The following is a 6,474-nucleotide window of genomic DNA, read 5'->3' on the forward strand; positions in this document are numbered from 1 at the left end:
TATGCTTCTTTTAATTGACCCTTCTATCATTATAAAATGACTTTATTTATTGCTGCTAATGTTTTTTGCTTTGAAATCTATTTAGTCTGGTATTAATATAGCCACTCAGGCTCAGCCTTCTTTTGTCAAGTTGTTAGTGTGGTCTCTCATATTTCTGGCCTTTTAAAAAATTTGTGTCTTTACACTTAAAGGGTATTTTTTTAATAGGTGGCATATAGTTGGGTCTTCCTTTTTCATCCATTTTGACAGTCTGCCTTTTAATTGAGGCTTTTAGACTATTTTCATTTAATGGGATTATTGATGTAGTTGATTTGAATCTGTCATCGTATTGTATGGCTTCCATTTGTGCTATCTGCTTTTTACTCCTATTCTCTTCTTTTTCTGCTTTCTTTTAAACTAATCAAGTAATTTTTATGATTTAGGTTTATTTATGTGAGTATGTATATTATTTTGCTTACTCTAGCTATAACTCTTTAGTTGTGCTATTTTAGTGATTAGGGTTTAAAGTATATGACTTAAGCATCACAGTCCACCTTTGAGTAATTTTATACCACATTATAGTAGTTTAAGAAACTTATAATAGCTTACTTCCATTTCTTCTCTCCTAGACAGATCCTTCTGGATATGTTGGATGAGAGTTTTCATTATTTAGAAAGGTTTTGGTCATTTTTTCCTTTATTTTTTTAAAGATTTTACTCATTTATTTGAGAGAAGGAGAGTGAGAGTGCCCGAGCGGGGGAAGGGGCAGGGCAGAGGGAGAAGCAGACTCCCCAGTAAGCAGGGAGTCTGACACGGGGCTTGATCCCAGGGCCCTGAGATCATGACCTGAGCTGATGGCAGACACTTAACTGACTGAGCCACCCAGTCACCCCTAAAATATCTTTTATAGTGAAGTCATTCAATATATATTTGTTTAAAGTATGAGTGAGTGAATGTGAAAGCATACAGTCCTTTATACCCAAAAGTACTCACATATTTTATTTCTTTTTTTTTTTAAAGATTTAATTAATTTATTTGAGAGAAGGAGAGCATGAGTGGGGGGTGGCAGAGAACAGAGAGGAAGGTGGGGGAAGAATCTCAAGCAGACTCCATGCTGAGTGTGGCGCCCCATGTGGGGCTTAATCCCATGACTCTGAGATTATGACCTGTGCTGAAACCAAGAGTTGGATGCTTAACCAGCTGAGCCACCTAGGCGCCCTATGCATTTTATGTGTTTCTGTTTTTTCTCTGATGTAGATTCAATGACTTTACTAAAAATCCAGGATGCGATTCTTTCATATAAAAAATTAGTAGAACTTAAAAAAAAAATCACTGTAAACAACTTAAAAGAAAAAATAAAGAAATGGAAAATAAGGGGACTACAAAAGGAGCTATCAGAAACAAAAGAGTTGGAATTGAAGTTGAAGCATCAAAAAGTGAAATGGGAACAAGAACTTGGAGGTTTGAGGTATGACATCTTGGTTTTAAGGAAATATTTGAACCTTTTACTTTTTTTTTTCTTCTAATAGGCTCCACACCCAATGTGGGGCTTGAAGTCACAGCTGTGAGGTCAAGAGTCGCATGCTCTACCATCTGAGCCAGCCAGGTGCCCCTTGAAGTCTTTACTTTTGTACTACAGATGTGTAGGAGAAGTTTGATAATTGCTAACTTACCTTCTGGAATTTTTATAGGGAAGAAAACTTCTTTAGTAGTGTGAAGTATGAGATTCTTCAAAATAATTCAGCACGTTCTTGACAGTGAATACTTCTACTGATAATTTAATGTATATTCCAAATCATAATTTTTTTTTTTAAAGATTTTATTTATTTATTTGAGAGAGAATGAGAGACAGCACGAGAGGGAAGCGGGTCAGAGGGAGAAGCAGACCCCCCGCCGAGCAGGGAGCCCGATGCGGGACTCGATCCCGGGACTCCAGGATCATGACCTGAGCCGAAGGCAGTCACTTAACCAACTGAGCCACCCAGGCACCCCCCAAATCATAATTTTAATGACCATATAGAAGTCCACCATATGGAATCCTCATTATTGAACAAATTGTATTTTGGTTCTTTTCCATTTTGCTATACTTTAATTAATGCTGTAAGGAATATCTTTTATATAAATCTGTTTCTAGAATTCTGGTTACTTACTTGGAATAAATTCCTCAATATAGTATTGTTTGCTTAAAGTATAAAAATTTTTTTTTTTTTTTTTTTTTTTAAGATTTTATTTATTTGAGAGAATGAGAGACAGCATGAGAGAAAGGAGGGTCTGAGGGAGAAGCAGACTCCCTGCTGAGCAGGGAGCCCGATGTGGGACTCGATCCCGGGACTCCAGGATCATGACCTGAGCCGAAGGCAGTCGCTTAACCAACTGAGCCACCCAGGCGCCCCTAAGTATAAAAATTTTTAAAGAAGGTCTTTGATCCTATTTTTAAATTGTTCTCCGGGAAGTTTATATTAATTTATATGCCCAGCAACAGAGTATGAAATGGCCATTTTTCTCAAGACAGGAAAAATTTAAAAAAGTTATTCAGTTTTATTTTTTTATTTTTTTTTATTTTAAGATTATATTTATTTGAGAGAGAGAGAATGAGAGACAGAGAGCATGAGAGGGAGGAGGGTCAGAGGGAGAAGCAGACTCCCCGCTGAGCAGGGAGCCCGATGCGGGACTCGATCCCGCGACTCCAGGATCATGACCTGAGCCGAAGGCAGTCGCTTAACCAACTGAGCCACCCAGGCGCCCAAAGTTATTCAGTTTTAAACATATGCAGCGATTAAAAAGTAAAATGGGAAATGATTACTGCTCAGTTTTTTCAATATCTCTCTTATAAAATTAATCCAAAAGTCTATGCTGTAAGCACATATGACTCTTTATTGTTTACTTAATTAATATGGATCCTGTGTTCTAAAAGGGGTTTTCAAATGATTTATAAAATGGATAGAGGGGCGCCTGGGTGGCTCAGTTGGTTAAGGGTCTGCCTTTGGCTCAGATCATGATCCCAGGGTCCTGGGATCGAGCCCCATCTCCAGATCTCTGCTCAGCGGGGTGCCTACTTCTCCCTCTCCCTCTGCCTGCTGCTCCCTCTGCTTGTGCTCTCTCTCCCTCTCTCTGTGAAATAAATAAATAAAATCTTTAAAAAAAAGTAAAATGAATAATAATCAACAAGGTAAATTGAGAATATTGCAGAAGAAGAAACATAAAATGTATAGGGCTACGAATATAAAATGCATAGATATTAGACTCCCCAGCCTAGTCCTGGATCACCGTAATCTGCAGGTGTATGTTGTGTAAATGACATCTGCAGATGCTGTCTTATACTGCAAATTATTTTTGGAGGGACCTGTGATGTTTTGTGATGTAGAAATTATGTCTAGTGAATTTATAAACTTTTTAATAAACAGCAACTTCTCTTTTTAATTAGTAACTACATTAACTGTTCTAATGGAGGAGTAATTATGACTATATGGGAAAAATGATAATTTTTAAATCTAACTCTCTTGAATAATTTCAAAATTCCTTTCTCTACATTATCTACCAGGGGTAGTACAAACCTTTTTACTAAGCTGCATAATGCTTTCCCATTGCTTCTTTTCAACTATGTATATCTTTTGGAAGAGATTGAAATGAGAAAGTAAACATGAGCCCAAGAAAGGAAAAAAATTGAGAACATAGAAATTTCATTTGGATAATAAACCAACATATGTGGAACCAGATCATAAAATGAACTTTTTATTGCTTACAAAACATTTTAAAATAAGCACATTTATTTGCAGATTTACCTTCAAACAGGAAAAAGAAAAAAGAAGAAATGCAGATAAATTATATGAAAAAAAGAGGGAGCAATTCAGAGAAAAAGAAGAGCAGTATAATAAAGAAGTTGAAATGAAACAACAACTTGAACTTCCTCTTGCAACGGTAGGTGTGGAATTGAGGACTGTAAGAAATAATTTGGATCAGGTAAATCTTTGATAAAAATTGCATATTTCCGTCAGTACTATTTATAATATACCCTTGATTTAATGTATATTATTTAGGTATAAAATAGATAAAAAATTTAATTTTATCCTAATAGGAACTATAATATTTTTAGCTAAAATTATTAACTTATTGGAATTCTTGGCCTCTCATATATGCTCTCTATATACTTTCTGAATGAAGGGATAGAAGGTAAATTGAGATAAATGTGAATGTTGGCTTTCTTTTTTTAAGATTTTATTTATTTTCAGAGAGAGAGCATGAGCAAGGGAAGGAGTAAAGGGGGAGGGAGAGGGAGGGAAAAGAATCTCAAGCAGACTCTGCGCTGAATGAAGAGCCCAAATCAGGGTTGGATCTTACAACCCTGAGACCATGACCTGAGCCAAAACCAAGGGTAGGACACTTAACCAACTGAGCCACACAGGCACCGCAGTTTTGGATTTTTTCTGTTAAAATATAGGCTAAATCGCCTTGAGACTATGATGGAACTAGTTAAATGTTTTGTAAAGAAATTTTATTTTCACATACTATATCTTCTTGTATTTTTACTTTATGACAAATCTAGCTGTCATTTAAATTAAAATTTGAGTTATTCATGCAGGATAAAAATCCTTGTATTTAAAAAGACTACTTCTTTTGAACATTTCTTTTAAGTTCTCTTAATCTTTTGACTTTTTTTTTTAAAGATTTTATTTATTTATTTGACAGAGAGATAGCACAAGTAGGCAGAGAGGCAGGCAGAGGGAGAGGGAGAAGCAGACTCTCCACCGAGCAGGGAGCCCGACGCAGGGCTTGATCCAGGGCCCTGGGATCATGACCTGAGCCGAAGGCAGCCGCTTAACCGACTGAGCCACCCAGCCGTCTGACTTTTTTTTTTTTACTCTTGTGATCCAAAATCCTAATGAAAATAGGTCTCTAGGTTGTAGAAGAGCGAAATGACGCTAAGTTACAACTTTCTCGAGAACAGAATGCCAGAGTATTACAAGATGGAATTCTAAAGAATCACCTTTGCAAACAAAAGGAGATAGAAGTGGCTAATAACAGAATGAATTCTGGGGTATTTTCTTTAGTTATTTTAAAGTACGTGTGTTTGTATTTGTATGTATATACATTTTATTTTCTGAAATTATTATTTTTTCTCCATGTATGCATATATATATTTTAAAAACCAACACTGTAGATCATGGAAAGCATAGAGGATTTTTAAAGCATATATATATGTGTGTGTGTGCATGTGTGTGTATATATTTCGGGGGGAATAGGGAGTGATGACATTTTTGGTCCAGTGGATAAAGTAATATCCTTAATTTAAATGCGTTGGTCTGCAAGAGTCAAATAGTGACATTCATAATGTCCTCATCCAAAGGAGAGGCTTTTATTATTTTCCATAAGAATTGTTGAGCTTTCCATATGCTCAAAACTATTGCTACTAACAACATGTGTTTCAACTTTTGGCAGTTACTTCATCACCTCTGTATTGAAAGAGAAGCTAGCTTAACACTGCCACTGATGAACAGGAGAAGAGTATAGCCTGTTTAGAGACTTTATTTTGGATTTAGTCTCTACTTTTGAGAAAAGTAGCAATTTGCTCCAAGTAGTATCCTATTTCATTACAGGGCACTTTTGGAACAATTATATGCTAATGATAATTTATTGATGAGTGTTTTATTCCTAATAAAATAGCTCAGTGTATTTTCCCCTATTTTAAACATTTTAAACATCATGAAGAGGAAATAAAATTTATTGCAGCAGCAAATAATCTCATGATTTTTCTAAGAGCTGTATAAATTTTACCTTCTTTACCGTCAGTATTTTGAAATATAAGGCTTCTTTTGCATTTATGATTTACACTAGAGAAGAGCTGCGGTTTGGTGTAAGAGCACTAGTAGTGGAGTAAGAAGACCTGGGGAAAGTCCTGCAGCTCACTTAATGTTTTTAACCTCTCCATTCTAGAATTGTGGTAACTAAAAAGTTCACTGATGTCGGTAGAAGTGTTTATAGTAGTGCCTAGATTTGTCAGTTATCAGTAGATGTAATTCTTATAAGTGACCATAGAAATGTTAGAAAAGTAGAATTTGTATGGAATATTGTCAGGAAAAAAGACTTTTAGAAAATTTAATCTGTCAAAATAAATGCAGAGCTAGGGATTTTATTGTGGGGTAGCTGTGTTAGATATCAGAGTGTAAATTCAATTTTTAATGTAATCAGATTTATTAATCTTTTATTTCAGGCTTTCTGGGTTTTTTGTAAATCAGAGAAAGACCTTTCCAGTTCTGAGGTTCTTAAAAATTTTGTCTCGGTTTCTTTTTTCCTTTCATGCATTCACTGTCTTCAATTAAATTTTTGAAACTTTGGGAATTTATGCTTGTATCAAGTTTGAGGTTTGGACCCAACTTTATTTTTTTCCAGTTGGGATATCCACTTACTGCAACCTATTCATTGTATAAACATAGGTTTTTCTTTAATTTCAGAGAAAATCAGGATAATGTCATTTTATTGAGTTCCAGCTAAAAGTCT

At 35.4% G+C, this 6,474-nt stretch overlaps 1 long non-coding RNA gene across 1 annotated transcript; it reads left to right on the forward strand.

The window, feature by feature from the left end:
* The first annotated feature begins 1,217 nt into the window (after positions 1-1,217).
* On the forward strand, positions 1,218-6,468 carry LOC145718198 (uncharacterized). Its single transcript, XR_014141642.1, has 3 exons — positions 1,218-1,447; positions 3,756-3,939; positions 4,877-6,468. It is a non-coding gene; the product is annotated as an uncharacterized LOC145718198 (long non-coding RNA).
* Positions 6,469-6,474: the final 6 nt, after the last annotated feature.

Source organism: Leptonychotes weddellii, unplaced genomic scaffold, assembly GCF_054177405.1.
Source record: "Leptonychotes weddellii isolate Sample4059 unplaced genomic scaffold, ASM5417740v2 HiC_scaffold_12019, whole genome shotgun sequence".
Lineage (NCBI taxonomy): Eukaryota > Metazoa > Chordata > Mammalia > Carnivora > Phocidae > Leptonychotes > Leptonychotes weddellii.